The sequence below is a fragment of the Triticum aestivum genome, chromosome 4B, assembly GCF_018294505.1.
Source record: "Triticum aestivum cultivar Chinese Spring chromosome 4B, IWGSC CS RefSeq v2.1, whole genome shotgun sequence".
In the NCBI taxonomy this organism is placed as follows: Eukaryota; Viridiplantae; Streptophyta; class Magnoliopsida; order Poales; family Poaceae; genus Triticum; species Triticum aestivum.
This window is the reverse complement of record NC_057804.1, coordinates 459886726-459907658: the sequence shown is the minus strand read 5'-3', so window position 1 is coordinate 459907658 and position 20933 is coordinate 459886726. Positions and strand designations below refer to the sequence as shown.

The following is a 20933-nucleotide window of genomic DNA, read 5'->3' as shown; positions in this document are numbered from 1 at the left end:
GGAGCGCCATAAGTTATTCGGGTGTCCGGATACTTACGATTTTGCCAGGGGCTTGACCCTGGATGGCCATTCCTCCCCACCGTCTTCGGCATCGGAGGCGTAGTTCGGTAGAAGGGTCCTCCCCTTCTTGGGCCCTCTGGCCTCCCTAGTTGGGGCGGCCTTCGTTTTCTTTCCTCCCCCCGTTGGAGGGGGAGAGGCTTATTCTTCTTCCTCCCCCTCGTCCTCAGAGGCGGAGGGTGCTTCGAGGTTTTCAGGCGATGAATCCGACACCACCAGGCGCCGGGAACTCTTTCGAGTCCCCGTGGCCTTCTTCTTGGCCTTCTTCTCCGGCACCACGTGAGGTGCCGGAACCAGCAGCCCTGTCAATTGGGCGTCCGCTGGGTATTCTGGTAAGGGAGCCAGACAGTTCACCTGCCCGGACATCTTCAGCCAGTCCTGTCAAAGGAAAAGGAGGTTAGATCCCACATAGAGTCAGACTATGAAAGACAAGAGTCCCGTAAAGGGTAGAATAGCTTACCTCGCTGGCCTGACGCCGCGAGCTGAATCCGCGATCTTCGGTAGCGGATGCGGGTGCCTCGACGCCCTTAAACAGCACCTTCCAGGCATCTTCGTACGTAGTGTCGAAAAGCTTGCTCAAAGTTTGGTGCTGTGCTAGATCAAACTCCCACAATTTGAAGGCCCGTTGTTGGCATGGGAGGATCTGACGGATGAGCATGACCTGGACTACGTTGACAAGTTTGAGATTCTTGTTCACCAGCTTTTGGACGTAGGTTTGAAGTCCGGTCAGCTCTTCCGAATCCCCCCATGTTAGGCCTGTCTCTTTCCAGGAAGTGAGCCGTGTGGGGAAGCTAGATCAGAATTCAGGGGCCGCCGCCCATTTGGGATCGCGCGGCTCGGTGATGTAGAACCACCCAGATTGCCACCCCTTTATTGTCTCCATGAAGGAGCCCTCGAGCCATAGGACGTTGGCCATCCGGCCCACCATGGCACCTCCGCACTCCGCTTGGCGGCTGCCCACAACCTTCGGCTTGACATTAAAAGTCTCCAGCCATAAGCTGAAGTGGGGCTGGATGCAGAGGAAGGCCTCGCACACGACGATGAACGCCGAGATGTTGAGGATGAAGTTCGGGGCCAGATCGTGGAAGTCTAGGCCATAGTAGAACATGAGCCCTCGGACGAACGGGTGAAGAGGAAAGCCCAGTACGCGGAGGAAATGGAGGAGAAATACAACCCTCTCATGGGTCCTAGGAGTGGGGATGAGTTGCCCCTCATCTGAAAACTGGTGCGCGATGTCGTCAGACAAGTATCCGGCCTTCCTCAACTTTTTGATTTGTCCCTCCGTGACGGAGGAGGCCATCCATCTACCTCCCGCTCTGGACATGATTGGAGAAGGTTGAGGTAGGAAGTGCGGACTTGGGTGCTGGAGCTCGAGTGCGCAGGGATGGATAAGCAAGGGAGGAAGAAGGCGTAAATGGAAAGGGTAGATCCTTATCCCCTTATATGGGCGGCCAAAACTACAAGCCCCCACCAGCCTAATAAAACTCGCTTATGTCCCAAGCGTCGTGGTTAATGGCGCGGTTGGGTTAACCACGCCCGTATTGATGAGAATCCTGGAATAAGGGGACACGATCTCTGCTTTGACAAGGCATGCCAAGGAAACTGCCTCGCTAAACGCACTGAGGTGGAACAGTAAAATGATTCAAATAAGGACTTGGCAGTGGCGTGATATCACGCTGCGGGATACGTCAGTAGATTAGATTGGTACAGCTATTATTCTCTCTACGGTGGTATGTGGAACTTATTTTGCAGAGCCAGACACTATCCTTGTGTTCAACATCTTCTATGATGTATTCGGAGGAGGAACCCGCCTTGCAATGTCGAAGACAATTTGCGCGCCGGACACGTCGTCATTGAAGCCTGGTTCAGGGGCTACTGAGGGAGTCCTGAATTAGGGGGTGTCCGGATGGCCGGACTCTGACCTTTGGCCGGACTCCCGGACTATGAAGATACAAGATTGAAGACTTTGTCCCGTGTCCGGATAGGACTTTCCATGGCGTGGAAGGCAAGCTTGGCGATATGATATGAAGATCTCCTCCCATTGTAACCGACTCTGTGTAACCCTAGCCCTCTCCGGTGTCTATATAAACCAGAGAGTTTTAGTCTGTAGGACGAACAACAATCATACCATAGGCTAGCTTCTAGGGTTTTGCCTCTCTGATCTCGAGGTAGATCAACTCTTGTACTACCCATATCATCAATATTAATCAAGCAGGAGTAGGGTTTTACCTCCATCGAGAGGGCCCGAACCTGGGTAAAAACATCGTGTCCCTTGTCTCCTGTTACCATCCGCCTAGACGCACAGTTCGGGACCCCCTACCCGAGATCCGCCGGTTTTGACACCGACAATGAGTTTTTGGGACATCCCGTGCGAGTGCGGCGGAGGGCTGAAAGGGTTGCCTGTTTTGTTGCCTTCTATCATGCCATTCGACGTGCTGAAACATATGATGATCTTTAGAAGGATCTCACTGAGGAGTGATGGACATGGAATGGCCGACAAAGAGCATTATGATTTATGCGTTTGATGTTATATTGTTGAACTATTTGTACGATCCATCAGTATACCATCATAGCACCGTCTAGTGTAGACTTTTTTACACTTGCACGTGTAGGCATATACCCTCTCTACATTTTGGGTATGGTCATCGCATGTAAACACTTTGGCTATCATCATCCGGATCTCCCATGTTTCATCAACGTGATTGTAATCTTCTGGAAATAAACTGTGAGATATGTGTTGGGTTCTTATTTCCTTGTGATTGATTTGCATTCGGATAATTGGCAATGACAGGACATAAAGGACATGATCTGTGCGACGGCCGCATATTTTGGGACATCAAGTTTCCTTCTTTGCCAAAGTGGATTGTTGTCCGGGTGTGGGACAACTACCAAAGGTGATCGGACGATTCATCTACGAAGAAAATCAGAGTTAAATGCAATGAACCACCACATTATTGTCACAAATAGCGAAAAACTATTAGTACTTTATAATTTCTGACATTTCACGCCGAACCAAAAGTCTAACAGTGGCAAAAAAAAACATGGAGTAAGAAAAGATACCGTTTTGACGTGGCTGATCCTGAGCCAGCGGGCTGCGGTGACAGCGCGACGTTAACGGCTGTTAACACCGTCATTTTCTTTCAGCGTGCGGGACGAAGCTGCCGGGTTGGACCGACGCGTTTGCTCGTTTCCGTTTACTGGGCTTGTTCGTCAACTGGGCCGACGCATTCGGTTTGCTCAATTCAAAACCCATCCAAGCAGTCGCTCGATTCTTTCAATAAAAAAAGAAAACAAGGCGGTCGTTCGAGAAATTAACTGCCATTCAATCGGTTTCTCCTTCCAGAAAACTCCAGTTCCACACTATATTCATTCACTCTCCCTTGGCACAGATAACCACCAGGCTCTCCATCCAACTTCCCTCTTCCACAGCCACAGCAAAAAAACCTCCATCGCCGCCATGCACGCAAGAGAGAGGACAGCGAGGGAGGGGAGTGACAGAGGGAGTGCTCGGGTTGGGCCGGCCCAGTCGTTTCGAAGTTCGGACGAAACCGTTAACAACCGTTAATTGCGCGCTGCCACCGTTGTCGGATCGCAAGGGACCAGGCACATCATAACGTGCTCAAAAAATTGCTCGTAAAGTGGTGGTTCTCTGTTAATCGTGACACGAATGTGATGGTTTCGTGCATTTAACTCAGAAAATCAGGTGGTGATAGGAAGACTTACAAACAGATTAAAGAATTGCTTTGCGTATGATCTTTGCATATACGACGCACGATATAATCAGAAACGGTCCTCCCCCATTATACTGAGCTTATAAGCCATGGATCCTTCTCTGCTTCTCTGTTTACTCAATGTACGTTCAGTTGTCCATTTAATAAGATACCTTCTCTGTTCCTGAGAAGAAAGGGAAAAATAATAATGGAGCTTCACAGAAGAAAAACAACCTTACCCGAAGCACTCGTCACTTCAATGCAACGTTACACCATGTTAGACTGTATTTACATATGTATATTGTAACATTGTATACCACCTCATTATATATATATATATGTGATAGGCCACCCCTAGAGGGTTGTGCCGGTTCCCCCCAAAGCCTATTGTCTTACATGGTATCACGCTAGGTTACGTCCGCTTCCGCCTAAAAACCCTAAACCGCCGCCGCCGCCGCCGCCACTGCCGCCGCCGCCGCCGCCACCGCCGCCGCGCCGCGCCCGCCGTCGCCGTCGCCCGACTGCTATGACGTCCGCCGCTGCGTCCGGCTCCACCGCCACCGGTTTTCTGCCGGCCTCCCTCGCGGCACTTCTCTCGAGGTCGCTGGATGCCGCCTCCCTTCAGGCGCCGATCGGGACACGGAGCGTCGGCTCCCTCTTCGCGCTCCCGCCGGCTGCTACTTCGCCTGGGCAGGCGCTTGTGGCCCACACCGCCGCCGCCCCGTCAACCGCGGCTGTCGCGCCCTCGGCCACTGCGCCGCTGGTGGCGGAGGACGTCGCGCTGGCAGGCTTCGCGGCGTCAACCGCGGCCATCGCGCCCTCTGTCACCGCGCCGGCTGCCCCTCTGACTGTCTCCACGGTGGTCTCACCTCAGCCAGTCTCCTCGATGGGATCGCAGCCGCCGCCGCCGTTTCACTTCGGCCATCTCATCACCATCAAGTTGTCGTCGGACAATTACATCTTCTGGCGCGCGCAGGTTCTTCCGCTTCTTGGGAGTCACTATCTGCTTGGCTATGTCGACGGCTCTCTCCCTTGCCCTCCTGCGCTGGTTGACAGCGTGCACGGTCCGGTCTATAATCCGGCTCACCGTGTCTGGACAGGGCAGGATCAGGCGAACCTCTCCTCCATCCAGGGGTCGCTCTCTCCGGCCGTTGCTGGGCTTGTTGTCTTCGCCAAGACGTCCCACGAGGCATGGACTATTCTTGAGCGCTCGTTTGCGGCACAGTCGCAGGCTCGTGTATCTGGGCTCCGTCGCCAACTTGGGGAGTGTCAGAAGCTTGACTCCACCGCCACTGAGTTCTACAACAAAGTCAAGAGTCTCGCCGACACGCTGGCCTCCATTGGACAGCCCCTCACCGACTCCGAGTTCAACTCGTTTATTGTCAATGGTCTTGATGAGGAGTATGACGCCCTAGTCGAGATCATCAATGAGAGGGGCAACTCCACGCCCATGCCAGCACACGAGGTCTTTTCACGCCTCCTGCTTACTGAGCAACGAGTCGAGACGCGCCGATCCAGGGGCAACGGCGCCCTCTCGGCAAACGCCGCCACCAAGGGTGGTCGCTCCTCTGCTTCATCCAGGGCTCCTTCGGGGCAGTCACCACCACCCGCCTCGGCCCCTCCTCCTACTGCGACGCTACCAGGGGCTGGCGGTCCACGTGTGTGCCAGCTTTGTGGTCGCGATGGGCACTGGGCCTCGAAGTGTCACAAGCGCTTCCAGCGGGGTTTTCTTGGTCTCGGCAATGACGGGAAGGATACACGCAACTTTGCTCGTCAGGTCGCCATGGCTGATCGTCCGCCGCCGCAGAAGCCACAGGGACACACTCAGTCCTACTCCATTGATCCCCACTGGTACATGGACTCTGGGGCGACAGAGCACCTGACCAGTGAGATGGGGAAGCTTCACACTCGTGAACCCTACCATGGCTCCGACAAGATCCACACCGCCAATGGAGCAGGTATGCACATCTCTCATATTGGTCAAGCATCACTTCTCACTAGACATGCCAATAGGAGTCTTCAACTTCGCAATGTTCTTCGAGTTCCATCTGTGACACGTAATCTTCTTTCAGTTCCTAAACTCACTCGTGATAATAATGTGCTTTGTGAATTTCATCCTTTTGATCTTTTTATTAAGGATCGGGGCACGAGGGACATTCTTCTTAGTGGGCGGCTCTGCCAAGGTCTCTATCGTCTGGAGCATCCTGGCGTCGCTCGCGTCTTCAGTGGAGTTCGGGTATCTCCGTCACAGTGGCATGCTCGTCTTGGTCACCCGGCCACACCTATTGTCCGGCATGTTTTGCGTCGTCATGAGCTTCCTAGTGTGTCTAGTAATAAAGATGTAGCAGTGTGTGATGCTTGTCAGCAGGGGAAGAGTCATCAACTTCCTTTTTCGGAGTCCAGTCGTGAGGTGAAACATCCTTTAGAACTTGTGTTTTCAGATGTATGGGGTCCTGCTCAGACTTCTGTTAGTGGTCATAATTACTATATCAGTTTTGTTGATGCTTACAGCCGCTTTACCTGGCTTTATCTTATCAAACGTAAATCTGATGTGTTTGACATTTTTGTTCAGTTCCAAAAACATGTTGAACGCCTTCTCAAGCACAAAATTGTTCATGTTCAGTCGGACTGGGGTGGCGAGTATCGCAACCTCAACTCCTTCTTTCAGTCGCTTGGGATCACTCACCGTTTAGCATGTCCACATACACATCAGCAGAATGGTTCAGTAGAACGTAAGCATCGTCACATTGTTGAAGCTGGTCTGACTCTTTTGGCCCATGCATCTGTTCCGTTTCGTTTTTGGAGTGATGCTTTCACCACTGCATGTTTTCTCATCAATCGTACTCCCACTCGTGTTTTGAATATGAAGACTCCCATTGAAGTTCTCCTTAATGAACAACCGGACTACACCTTTCTCAAGGTGTTTGGGTGTGCTTGCTGGCCCCATCTCCGTCCATATAACAAGCGTAAGCTCGAGTTTCGTTCCAAGAAGTGTGTTTTTCTTGGTTATAGCTCTCTTCATAAAGGATACAAATGTCTTCATGTGCCCACTAATCGTGTCTACATCTCTCGGGATGTTGTGTTTGATGAGCATGTTTTTCCCTTTGCCAAACTCCCTGTGTCCACTACCGAGCCACCTGTCATGCATTCATCCTCTGTTGCTTCTGACCAATTTGATGATGTTGCATATTCTCCTCTATTGTTGCCTAACCATGGTGCAGGCACTGGTCGTGGGGCTCGTTTGGAGATTCTGGAAGTGCCATCTTCCTCTTCGTCGCCATCGCCTTCATCCTCGGCACCTTCTGTTGTGCATGAGGAGCACATGGCGCCCCTGCATGGCCTCGGTTTCCGTGCTCATGCACGGCCGATCGACGTCCTGGCCCGGTCGCCTCTGGCTTCTGGGCTGCCTTCGCCATCGTCGCGCCCTGCAACCCCGCCGACTGGGCCGGCCTCCTCGGTCCCCGTCTCGCCCAGGGCGTCGGGGCAGTCATCACCAGGCCTGGCCTCGCCCGCCCCTGCCTCGCCCAGGGTGTCTGGGCCCTTCTCACCAGGGCCGGCCTCGCCTGCTCTCGCCTCGCCAAGGCCGTCTGGGCCGGTGTCACCGGAGCTGGCCTCGCCCACTCTCGGTTCGCCCATGGCCTCTGAGCCCCTGTCGTCGGGCCAGTCTTCGCCATGCAGCCCGGAGTCGTCTGTCCCGAGCTCGCCTGAGGTGATTCCTGCATCTCCGGCGACCGTCACGTCTCCGTCACCTTCGCCTCCGCCGGCTCCTGCTGCTGCTCTACGTCCACATACGCGCAGTCGGAGTGGCATTTTTCAGCCTAAGCAACGTCACGATGGCACAGTTGCTTGGTTAGCGGCGTGCATGTCTGCTGCTCTCGCAGATCCATCCTCTGAGCCACGCACGTATCAAGCTGCTATGCGCATTCCTCATTGGAGAGAGGCCATGGAGCAGGAGTATCAAGCGCTTCTTCGCAATCAGACATGGACTCTTGTTCCTCCACAATCACGGGTAAATGTCATTGATTCCAAATGGGTTTTCAAAGTGAAGAGGCATTCTGATGGGTCCATTGAGCGCTATAAGGCTCGTCTGGTTGCTCGTGGTTTTCGACAGCGTTTTGGACTTGACTATGAAGACACCTTCAGTCCAGTGGTCAAGCCTACTACCATCAGACTTCTTCTCTCTCTGGCTGTTACTCGAGGTTGGTTTCTTCGTCAGCTTGATGTTCAAAATGCTTTTCTTCATGGTGTCTTGGCGGAGGAGGTTTACATGCGCCAGCCTCCGGGTTTCTCTGATCCGGATCGCCCTGATCATCTCTGTCGTCTGTCCAAGGCAATTTATGGTCTGAAGCAGGCTCCTCGTGCTTGGCATGCTCGTCTTGCAATGGCTCTTCGTGCTCATGGTTTTGCATCATCAACTGCTGACTCCTCATTGTTTCTTCTTCAAAGGCCTGAGGTTACTATGTACTTGTTGGTCTATGTAGATGATATCATTTTGGTCAGCTCCTCTCAGTCGGCTGCTACTGCGCTTGTTCGCTCACTTGGTGCTGATTTTGCGGTCAAGGACCTTGGGAAGCTTCATTACTTTCTTGGTGTGGAGGTTACTTCTCGTGCTGCTGGCCTTGTTATGACGCAGAAGAAGTACTCTCTGGATTTGTTGCAGCGAGCTGGGATGCTTAAGTGCAAACCGACGACTACACCCATGTCTACCACTGATAAGCTCAATGCTGTTGATGGTGTGCTTCTTTCTTCTTCTGATGCGACAGAGTACAGGAGTATTGTTGGTGGGCTCCAGTACTTGACGATCACGCGACCAGACATTTCCTATGCTGTTAACCGAGTCTGCCAGTATCTGCAGTCACCCCGTGACACTCATTGGTCTGCTGTTAAGCGGATTTTGCGCTATATTCGTTTCACGGTGGCTCATGGTTTGCATATTCGGCCGTCTGACTCTGGTTGTCTTTCAGCATATTCTGATGCAGACTGGGCTGGCAATCCGGATGACAGGCGATCCACGGGGGGTTATGCTGTCTTCTTTGGCTCTAACCTGATTGCCTGGAGTGCTCGGAAACAGGCTACTGTCTCGCGTAGCAGTACTGAGGCTGAGTATAAGGCTGTGGCCAATGCCACATCAGAGATCATCTGGGTACAGTCCTTGCTTCAGGAGTTAAGTATACCCCAATCACAGCCTCCTGTTCTTTGGTGTGATAACATCGGTGCTACATACCTTTCTGCAAATCCGGTATTCCATGCCCGAACGAAACACATTGAAGTTGACTATCACTTTGTGCGTGAACGTGTCTCTCAGAAGCAACTACAGATCAAGTTTATTTCTTCCAAGGATCAACTTGCTGACATCTTCACCAAGCCATTGCCTTTGCCACAGTTTGAGACTTGCAGGCGCAATCTTACCCTTCTAGATTCATTAGAAAGTGGCTAAGATTGAGGGAGGGTGTTAGACTGTATTTACATATGTATATTGTAACATTGTATACCACCTCATTATATATATATGTGATAGGCCACCCCTAGAGGGTTGTGCCGGTTCCCCCCAAAGCCTATTGTCTTACACACCAATACTGATCGAGGTTAAATCTGCTTCTCTGGCTTCTTTTGGAGCCATAGCTAGCAGCACAACTTAAGCATGAGCTGTCCCTGTCTGTCACCATCGATACTAACCAAGGTCCAAGGACAGCAGTCTCTATTCTGAACCCAGGAAGAAACAAGATTGAGCACCAAAGGTGGCTAAAGAATCCAGCAGAGAAGGCACATGTGCACGCTGCAAATAGATCAGAAACGAACAGCCTAAAAGCACATGAAATAGGGAGGCATCCATTCTCTGAAACTAAACTAGGCGTCCATTCTCTGAAACTTCGGCATGTTCCAGTCAGGCAGTCACTGCATGAAGCAATCACGGGCTCTTGGTTCATCGTTCCATTTGGGACGCAATAATGTCGGGTTACTTCCGTTCTCTTTGTCTTTAGCACGGGCACAAGCCTGGATAAGTACACCTAAAGCCTTTTTTAGGGCAGGGGGCTTTGGTTTACAACTTTATATGCGTGCTCGTCTAGATGATGGGTGCTCGTGTGATAGGATCTCTCTCAGAGTGTATGGATTAACAGCACTATCTCTTGAATACAGGCGTGATTTGGTTACAAGAATAACGATACAGGAGCTAGGGTTCGAGGGAAGGGGAAAGTAGCCACCGCTGTTTTGTTCGGTGATCCACTGGATGCGTGGAGCTGCCGGAGGCTGAGGGTTAAGTAGTAGCTGTGCGGGCCTGGGCCGCTGTCACCCACTCCGGGCCCAGCAGCCGCCTGTTGGCCACGCGTGCACGCTTGGGCCATGCACCGTGTGTTGGATCCGGTTCAGGGCCTTCAGGGTCGCTGACATCCTCCCCTCCTTGACCAGCGGCTTGCCCCCAAGCTGCTGCCAGAGGAAAGCGAGCGCGAAGTGCTTCTTTATCCTCCCAGGTGACACCCATGGTTGAAGGATTGGACCAGCGAACCTGGACTTGCTTGACCATTGTCCCGCTTCTCTTGCGCCATCTTGTTTGCAGAATCTCCATAGGCACCGCCAACTCGTCAGTGCAAACAGGAAGCACGGGAGTAACAGCAGTACCTGGTAGAAGGGCTTGGCGGAGTTGCGATACATGGAAAACTGGGTGCACCGTGGAAGAAGCCGGCAGTTGGAGTTCGTAGGCCACATCATTGATCTTGCGAATGATTGGGAACGGTCCAAAGAACTTAAACGACAACTTGTGGTTGGCGCGGGGGGCAAACGATGTCTGGATGTACGGTTGCAGCTTCAAGTATACTTGGTCGCCCACTTGAAATGTCCGGACCGAACGCTTCTTGTCAGTCTGGTCTTTCATACACTGCCGAGCTCTATGAAGGTGTTGTTGGATGAGATCTTGAACCACGCGACGCTCCTCTAGCCACGCCTGGAGGGATGGAACTGATACTGTTGTCTCTGCTGTGAAGCCCCAGTGCATCAGCTCATGACCGTATAGTGCCTTGAATGGCGACATCCCAATAGTAGAGTGCAAGGATGTGTTGTACCAGAATTGTGCAAGAGGAACCTAGAAAGTCCAGCGCCTTGGGCATGTGTGCGTAAAGCAGCGAAGAAAGGTCTCCAGGCACTGGTTGACTCGCTCGGTTTGCCCATCAGTTTGCGGGTGATTAGCAGTACTCATCCTCAATTCAGTGCCTGTGTACCAAAACAGTTCTCGCCAAAAGTGGCTGGTGAACACCGGATCGCGGTCAGAGACAATGGCACCTGGGAAGCCATGGAGCTTGTAAATCTGCGACATGTAGAGCTGGGCTACTTTGGCAGCAGTGTACGGGTGCGCCAGGGGCAAAAAATGAGCAAAATGAGTCCGCTTATCCACCAAAACCAGCAAATAGTTGTACTTGCCCGACTGAGGTAGGCCATCAATAAAGTCCATTATGATGAGCTTCCATGGTTGTGATGGAATTGGCAAGGGTGTGAGCAGACCTAGGGAAGCCGCACAGTCTGGTTTGGCCTGTTGGCACGTTGGACAGCAGGCAACTTACTGTTTGACATGGGCTTTCATCTTGGGCCACGCAAACAGCCGGCGCACGCGCTTGTACGTCACCGGGAACCCTGAGTGGCCCCCAAGAGCACTGTCGTGGAATGCTGAGATGATGCGTTGTTGTAGAGTAGTTGATCCTCCAAGCCAAATGCGGTCTCGGGAACGTAGGATGCCTTGGTGCAGACTGAATCTTTCTTTGGGATCAGGATGGATGGCTAATTATTCGATCAGCTTCTGCGCGTGGGGATTGGCATTGTAGCTGCTGACAACATCCTCCAACCAAGCCGGCTGACAAGAAGTAATAGTGACTAGCATCTCATGTGGCCTTGCGTGCGTGAGAGGGCATCAGCAGCAGAATTGTCTGACCCTTTCTTATATTTGATGCAGTATCGCAGTCCCAAAAGCTTCGTGAAGGCCTTTTGCTGCCAGGGCATGGTCAGCCACTGCTCCTGTAAGTGCACTAGACTGCGTTGGTCAGTGAGGATCAGGAATTCAGCGTGCTGCTAGTAAGGTCTCCATTGGTCCACTGCCACCAGGATTGCTAAATACTCCTTCTCGTAAGCAGAAAGCCCCTGGTACCTCGGACAGAGAGCCTTGCTCATGAACGCTATAGGATGACCTCACTGCTGAAGTACTGCCCCCACCCCCTTGTCGCTGGCGTCAGTCTCAATGACGAATTGTTGAGAGAAATCTGGCAAGGCTAGGACTAGAGCTGTGATCAGTTGTTCCTTCAAGGCCTGGAACACTTGTTCTGTGATGGAAGTCTAGACAAAAGGTGTCCCTTTCTTGAGCAGATTGAACAGGGGCCTTGCGATCATTCCAAAATGTCGGATAAAGCGCCTGTAGTAGCCGGCAAGTTCCAGGAAACCTCGGACCTCCTTGACATTCACAGGTGTTGGCCATTCTGACACACGTTTGACCTTGCTTGGTTCTGTAGCTACCCCTTCCGAACTGATGACGTGTCCCATGTATGTCAGTTGTTGTTAACCGAATGCACATTTTCTCAATTTGACTTTCCATTAATCTCTGCGCAATAGGGCCAAGACCCACTGAAGATGTTCCTTGTGCTCCTCTAGCGTGTGGCTAAAAATGAGGATGTCATCGAAGAACATCAAGACACATTTCCTATTGACTGGTTTCAGAGTGGTATAAACTGCTCCATTGAATGTGGCTGGGCCCCCTGCCAGGCCAAATGACAACACTTTGAATTCAGATTGCCCGAAATGGGTCTGGAATGCTGTCTTGAATTTGTCACCTTCAGCGATCTGTATCTGGTGATACCCTGCTCGCGGGTCTAACTTGGAGAACCACTGAGCTCCTTGCAGTTCATCCAACAATTCTTCGATTATAGGAACCGGAAACTTTGCCACACACGTAAGAGCGTTGAGTTGTCTGTAATCGACACACATCCTCCATGTGCCGTCCTTTTTCTTGACCAAGATCACATGAGAAGAGAATGGGTTGTTGCTGGCTTGGATCACACCTGATTTCAAGAGTTCTACAACTTGCCACTCTATCTCGTCTTTTTGCTCTGGTTTGTGCATGTATGCTCTTATACTGAAGGGCTGAGCTCCTGGTAGAAGTGTTATCTTGTGATCACACGAGCGTTTGGGTGGCAACCCTTCTGGTTCCCCAAACACATCGACGAAATCATCCAGAATGGGTTGCAGACACTCAGGAATATGTTGCCCTTCCGTTTGCTCTACAGATATGGGACACAGATGCACTATATGACTGACTGCTTTGTTCTTGCATCAGCTCTGGAGTTGAACTGCGTTGATCAGCAGACAGGTTGAAGATTCTGCTTCATGACCCTACAGATTGACCTTGCCCCGAGGAGATTGAAACTCCAGGTACTTGGCGCGCCAGTCAACCGTCATGGGACTATGGGCTTCCAGCCAGTCCATTCCAAGGATTGTGTCATATGTGCCTAGAGCGAGGACCTTCAGATCTGTGGTGAAATTGTGTACCTGAGTGTACCATTCGTAGGCTGGCACTACCGCAAAGCACAACAGTTCTCCCCCGTCCGCTACGCGAACACGATAGGCGCGCGGAAGAGGGTGCGTGCCAGACAAACTCGCGGCTAGCTCCTGATCAACGAATGAGTTAGTTGTCACGCCCAATATGCGACCCTATCCAAAAGGAACTCGAAGGTCCCACCAAGGATAGACCCGCATATTGAAACACTTTTGCAAGGTGGATATCATTACATCAACATTACATAATAGATGGGGATACATACAAGAGGCATACAATGCCACACAAATACAACATCACAATCCATAAGAACATCATCCGACTACGGATGAAACACAAACAGAAACTCAAACGACATCCACCCTGCTAGCCCAGGCTGCCGACCTGGAACCTATCCCTGATCGAAGAAGAAGCAGAAGAAGAACTCAACGCAAGCAAGCATCGCTCTCGCGTCATGATCATCGCATAACCTGTACCTGCAACTGTTGTTGTAGTAATCTGTGAGCCACGAGGACTCAGCAACCCCATTACCATGGGTATCAAGACTAGCAAAGCTTAAAGGGAATGGAAGGGGTAAAGTGGTGAGGTTGAAGCAGCGACTAAGCATGATATGGTGGCTAACATACGCAAATAAGAGCGAGAAGAGAGCAAAAGAAACAGTCGTCAACTAGTAATGATCAAGAAGTGATCCTGAACTCCTACTTACGTCAAGCATAACCCAAAAACCGTGTTCACTTCCCGGACTCTGCCGAAAAGAGACCATCACGGCTACACACGTGGTTGATGCGTTCTAATTCGGATCTGGTGTCAAGTTATCTACAACCGGACATTAACAAATTCCCATCTGCCTATCACCGCAGGCGTGGCTTTCGAAAGTTTATACCCTGCAGGGGTGTCCCAACTTAGCCCATGATAAGCTCTCGCGATCAACGAAGGATATACCTTCTCCCAGGAAGACCCGATCAGACTCGGAATACCGGTTTACAAGACATTTCAACAATGGTAAAACAAGACCAGCAAAGCCTCCCGCTGTGCCGACAAATCCCGATAGAAGCTGCACATATCTCGTTCTCAGGGCACACCGGATGAGCAAGACGACGGGTTGGCATAGACCCTGGTTGCCCAGGGGGCACCGGACATCGCTCGTCTGGACCAACACTTAGACAAGCATTGGCCCGGGGGCTAAAATAAAGATGACCCTCGAGAGGGCGACTCCCAAGGGAAAAGGTAGGTGGTGGTGAGGCAAATGGTAAAACCAATGTTGGGCCTTGCTGGAGGAGTTTTATTCAAAGCGAACTGTCAAGGGGGACCCATAAATCACCCAACCACGTAAGGAACACAAAATCCGGGAACATAATATCGATATGACAGAAACTAGGGCGGCAAGAGTGGAACAAAACACCAGGCATAAGGTCGAGCCTTCCACCCTTTACCAAATATATAGATGCATTAATAATATAAGAGATATTGTGATATCCCAACAAAATCCTGTCCACCATGGAGCAATCTTCAACTTCACCTGCAACTAGCAATGCTATAAGAGGGCTGAGCAAAGCGGTAACATAGCCAAGCAATGGTTTGCTAGGAAGGGTGTCAAAGGTTAGAGGTTCATGGTAATTTGGGAGGCTTGATGAGCAAAATATAGGTAACGCAACATAGCGATAGAACGAAGCAACTAGCATAGCAATGATAGTAGTGAGATCCAGGGTAGCGGTCATCTTGCCTGAAATCCCGCAAGGAAGAAGAACGAGTCCATGAAGAAGATGGAGCCACGAAGATGAGCCAAGTGTAGACGAACGAATCCTCACGAACGCAACGAAACGGGAACTATCGAGAAGAAGCACACAACATGGTAAACACACCACACATGAACAAGACATGATGCACAACAAGCATGGTGCATGACAAATCTAGATGAGGCTACTCATGGCAAGAGATGATGCAAAAAAGAGCAACACATCAAGGCAAGTTTAAATGAGGCCGGGAACAACATATAACAATTCCGGTAAGTCCTCATATGCATATTTCGAAATTGGTCCAGATCTGAATAAAACTTATATTCAAGTTGTTAAACAGCAAGTTAAGATGCACAAGGATGATCTACACGAGATTCTAGTCAAGTTACATATAAAGTTCATTTAATTCGGAGCTACGACCTAGAAGATATGAGCAAAACAAGTTAAACATGGCATTGATGCAAAATGCAATCAACCATCAATCAAACACCTCAAAACAAGGATGCAACATGATAATATGAAACTACATGCAATTCTAAGCAAGTTTCATATAGAGCACACTCAAAACGGAGCAACGGTTCAACACACACACACACTATACAAGTCATAACAACAATCTGTCCAAAACAGCAACTAGGCATCTTGCAAGCACCAAAACAACATGCTACAGGACCTCAACAAGAAAACAAAAGTCATGGGCATGATGTACAGGTAAAGCATAACAAAACATGAACACTGAGCTATCTCCAGAAATCACTAGAACATGCTCAAACACACATGGTAAGATTGCAAATAATAACAGTTCAGACTTTGCAGAAAATAACATCGGGTTGCAATGTTTAGAGCTATCAAACAACATGTTACAGGAACTTATCATGGCAAACAAAGGCATCACATGAATCTAATAATTGCATATATCAAAAGTCCCTTACTGACCATGAGCCAAAAAGGATCAGAAAATATGATGGCACCCACGTAAACATAGCAAGTTATATTACAGATTCAAACATGGCAAGAACAACAATACGAAGGCATGTAGATGAGCTTGTGCAACTCACTACAGAGCAAAACATGGCATGGCAAGGCAACCAACAGTAAGAACGCATGTGTATGAAGCTAAGAATGGCAAGAGAAAGTTCATAGGGTGCAGGTATCACTAACAACAATCATGATAACAACTGAACTTAATGTTAACAAGCTGACAACAACATTATATAGCAACTTTGGATCAAGATTACAATAAGCTACAGCAGCCCATAAATGCAACCAGGGGCATGGATGGATAGATCATGACGTGTAGAACAAAACATGTTTAGTGAACATCTCCAGATTATGTATAGAATGACTTGTAGCAGCAGGTTTACATAGCATCACGAAATAACAGATTCAGCCTAGCAAAACAGTAATAGCAAGTACCCTACTAACAAGCTTGATTCACTCATCACAAAGCATTGCATGACAAGATAAGCATAGCATCAGCAAGAAGACATGTTTGTGAAACAAACCAAGGCAAGAACAAGTTCATAGCATGCAAGGATCAACTACAACAACCTTGGCAAAATTGAATAACATGTAAACAATCTGCCAGGAAACATTTTGTAGCAAAAGTAGAGCACGAAATGACATGCTAGACTACTCCATAATTGCAAACAGGGGCATGAATGGATAGAGAATAACCATATGTCCAAAACACCCTTACTGAAGTATCTCAAAATATGCATGGATCTCTCTGTAGCATCAAGTTTACATGGCATCAAAATAATAGCGGAACAGGGACTAAAATCAGTAACATCACGATGCCTAGTTTGCATACTTGTGCTAGTCACCACATTGATCACAAAAATACATGGTAAGAAGCTCTATAAAGAAGACATAGCATAGATCAAAACACATGTAGACATCAACCTCATAGGATGCACACATCAATCATGGCAAAAATGACAAAAGAGCATGTTCTGTTAACAGACAGCAGCCAACATTATGAAGCACTCTTGCAACGATGATTCAGGCATCACGATGAGCTCAAATGAACATGATGCAATGGAATGAAATGAAGTACTCGTTGAGACGAACAATTTGACATATTACACACACGAAACAGAGCAGTATGCATGGAGATGTGATGCGATGAACATAGCATGAAAATAAGCAACAAATCGGGGACTTGGCAATTGAACATATAAACCCTGAAGAACTCCTAGGCACAACGAAGCCAGCCACGTCGCCTTTAAATCGCTTCGTGCCACCACTTGTAAATTTTGTGCCCCGCCAAGGGCATTTTAGTCTTTTTATGTGTAGGGGTATAAATAGAAAATGCTGCCATGGAGAAACCCTCACTGACGCCTCCCGTCCCAGTAGCCTCCCCCTCAGTCGCCTCCTCTCCCCCACGCCGCCCTTCCTCTTCCCGCACGTCTCCTCCTCTCCTCTTCCCTCGACGTCGTCCCTGCTTCCCTCTCCGACCAGGGCCAAAGCCTCGCCGGTCGCCCCCCCCCAGCCGGTGTCCCTCTCTAGATGCATCCTCCTTGAGATCCAGGTACGGAGAGAGTCATGGTGGCAGGGGCAGATGCGTGAGGAGGAGGAGGCCGTGGTCATGGTGGCGCGACGGAGGTCGTGCCTCGCCCCCTGCCGCCTCTCTCGCGTCCCTCTTTTCCCTGCCCCTTCCCGGCGTCCTTGCCTTTGCCATGGCCTCCACCCTCCCTCTCCATTTTCGGGGGTCGCCGCACGCCATGATTCCAGATCGGTCGCAGGTCAAGAAGGAGCGGTTGCTGCAGTGAGGGCAGCAGGGTCCCCACCTTGGTGGTTGCGTGCAGAGGGGGAGAGGTCAAGGACGGTTGCCAGTTCATGGAGGAGAGATGCAACACATCGGTGAGCTCTTTCTTCCTCCTTTCCTCATCTTCCCATGGTGAACTGGGCTCATACTTCCTTTTTTTTCTTCTAATTATGCACATAGTGTTTGGGTTGCACTTGATTCCTACACTGAGTTTTAGTGGTGGCATGGTGTCCATCTCCAGGCCGGTTGCAACCTTCTGCCCCCATCATTCCCTGTATTTTTTTCATAATTTACACACTAAGTTGTAGATTGTTTTTCTTTTCTATCAACTGGATACAGGTTTAGTTTACCTTTTAGACTTTGTGTTAGATTAGCCTTTCCTCTATATACATTATTCTTCGATGGATCAGCTGCGTTCGATTGTAGGTAATGTATATATGTTCTTTGATGGATTAGCTGCATTAGATTGTAGGTGTTGCTGAGCACAAAGTTGTATTTGGATATGATATTAGATTTACCATCATTTTTTTGCTAATTTTAATCTGATGCAAAAGAGTTCAGTATATTTAAAATTTGGTTTCATATAGAAGCCCATCATTGGAATCAGTATACGTCTGCTGATAAATCCCTTTTGTATGATCATGCCTTTTAGGAATTGATATTCCAATCAATCTGTTGATGCGGTGTTTGTCGGAGGCGAAGGGTAGCGACGGGTTCATTCTGAGGTCGTCTTCCTCGAGGTACATTCATGCGTCACTTCAGTTCACCTTACAAGAAATGCTTAGCCTGCAGATCTGCTCTCTCATCTGAGTATGTATGCCTTGTATCTTGCAGTTCTTCCAAAGGGAGTATTATTGCAGATCCCAGAAGAAGACTATCTTCTTCTTATTTCCACTGCCATAATACTTTCTTCATGCAATTGAGGCCGATGACACGGGGAAGGAGCTACAGGGGAGGGGGAGGAGGCCGATGTCAGGGGGAAGGAGAAGGCCGGTGAGAAGGGCAAGCGGAGTAATCTGCTCTAATTGTCAGTTTCTTTGCTCATAATTTGGTGCACATTTGCTTGCAGTGTCTTATTTTGTCCATTTTTCTTGCACGAGTTGTGATGTCAAGAGATTTAGAATACAACTCTTGATAGCCTCTCTGCTCTATATTTTGAAATGTATAATCTTGGGTGATGTTTAGGTCTAGATGTTGGTATTTTCATCCATAAAAAACCGTGAAGTTGTATGTGCATTTCCTGCTATGCATCTCTACAGATATTTGATTGATGCACCTTTTTCTGTATGCCCAATTTTGCGCCCCGTGTGTTGTTCAGGTGTTGAGGGCCATTCTTTCTTATCTAGGCTCGGATGCATGGTGCGAGGCAGTAATAGCGGCAGTGGATCGAGAGAAGTGGAGAAGAGGGTTCCTCCAAGCTCCATCCATGAATGGCGCCGGTCCAATGCTCAGGTAAATTTTTGCTCTTCCTTCATTTCTTCATCTTCAGTTGAAGAATCATCCCTCTACTGTCTTCTCGAAGGGTGGCATGCGGCAATGTCGGGGACCAGCGAGGAAGATGACCGGTGTACATCCTTTGGGATAAAGTTGAAGTAAGCTCTAAGCACCACTAAGCCTACCTTGCACTTGCTACATCTGTTTTTTTGTTAGTTACATACTTCCCTACTTCTCTTGGGTTATGAGGGTGATCTTATATGTGTTGCACTGGTCAGGACATGGTGAGTCTTGTGGCGCGAAGCCAACAACACGCAGCGGCAAGTCGAGCACACTGGCCTGAGCCGCACACCAACACCATCAGGTTAGCTTCCTTCCTTGCTTGATTCACAAGTGTGAGCCAAATAATTATATTCATAGTGGAATGAGTTTCTTTTCTGACATAATATACTTTGATCAGTGTCTTGAAACTTCAGATTGGAGATTTCTAGCTAGAGAAAGAGAATAAAATTCTTATACTAATATCACTATTACAAGCTCAACACAGTAGGAAGAATTGCAAGGATTTGGATGAAAATTTTGAATACTTTTCAGATTGAACGGGTCATATACTAAAGCAAACAATGTAATGTTTTGTAGGAGTTCGAATTATTCTGTACCTCAAGGTGAACCAATCTATCCCCGGAGAGCATATTTTTTCTTAATTCTACAATAGAGGATGTCGTGTTTTCCATTTTTTGCTTTAATGTGGGCTGGTTAGGCTGTTTTGGTTTTAATGCCTGGCCATAGAGAGAGGAACAACGGACATTGAGGATTGCGGTGGCTGATTTTTTAATTTGTGTTTGCCTCAAGGATTCTCATTTATCTTAACTTCCATTTACTCAAGACAATTACAACATTGGTAGAGAAACTTCTATTTTGTTCTGTTCTTTGTTATATGATACAGCCCAACAGAACTGAAGCAACTAATTTATTCATGAAAATGGTTAGTTTAAAGCTCGAAAGCTCATACCGAGATGGCTTTTTTCACAGCTTCATGACGAAGTAAAATAAAAGCTTATGACCGAAGAAACTTGCTTCGATAGGCGTCCTTGTAAACCTCGCAATTTCCAACCCATCCTTAGGTATTGCAGCTCCTTCCAATCCGGTTCACTCCTTTTTGACAATTTCCTTACACGAGCCTTGGAGATATGCACTGAATCGGCTAATGTTTGCTCTGGGAATTTCCTTTTGTAGAGAGGATGTCTTGCCGAATGTAGTCTTTAGTTCTTGATCTTTTTATACAAGATATCTAAATACTGTAATGACTCTTGCTGGGAAGAAGGTTGTCATATAAGGGGAAAACTTTAGAAGTTACACGACGTAATTTAAATCATGTGCAACTTGTTTGCTTCCTTGTTGTTTTATTGCATTCGAGATCTTTACTATTTTCACTGTCGAAAATGTAGAGCAGATCTTTAGTATCTTGAATTATCAGTTAAATTTGTTAGTTGTGAGATGCATATGATTCTGCCTTCATTCACAACCATTCATGTGGATTATTTGGTTTGGTTGGTCGTTGTTGGTACTTTCATGCCATCTGATTATGTGGTAGAGTGCTTTCGAACTGTGTGTGGGGCCGGGTGTTGTCGGCTAGACCTGGGCGCCCTCGCCGGCGACTTGCTATCTAACCCATCCATAGGTTTTCCCTCTCTTTG

General features: G+C 48.9%; 1 long non-coding RNA gene across 1 annotated transcript; it reads left to right on the top strand.

Moving 5' to 3' along the window:
- The first annotated feature begins 18716 nt into the window (after positions 1-18716).
- LOC123094986 (uncharacterized) lies at positions 18717-20299 on the top strand. Its single transcript, XR_006446068.1, has 6 exons — positions 18717-18795; positions 19149-19254; positions 19325-19394; positions 19515-19600; positions 19876-19901; positions 20026-20299. It is a non-coding gene; the product is annotated as an uncharacterized lncRNA (long non-coding RNA).
- The last annotated feature ends 634 nt before the right edge of the window (positions 20300-20933 follow it).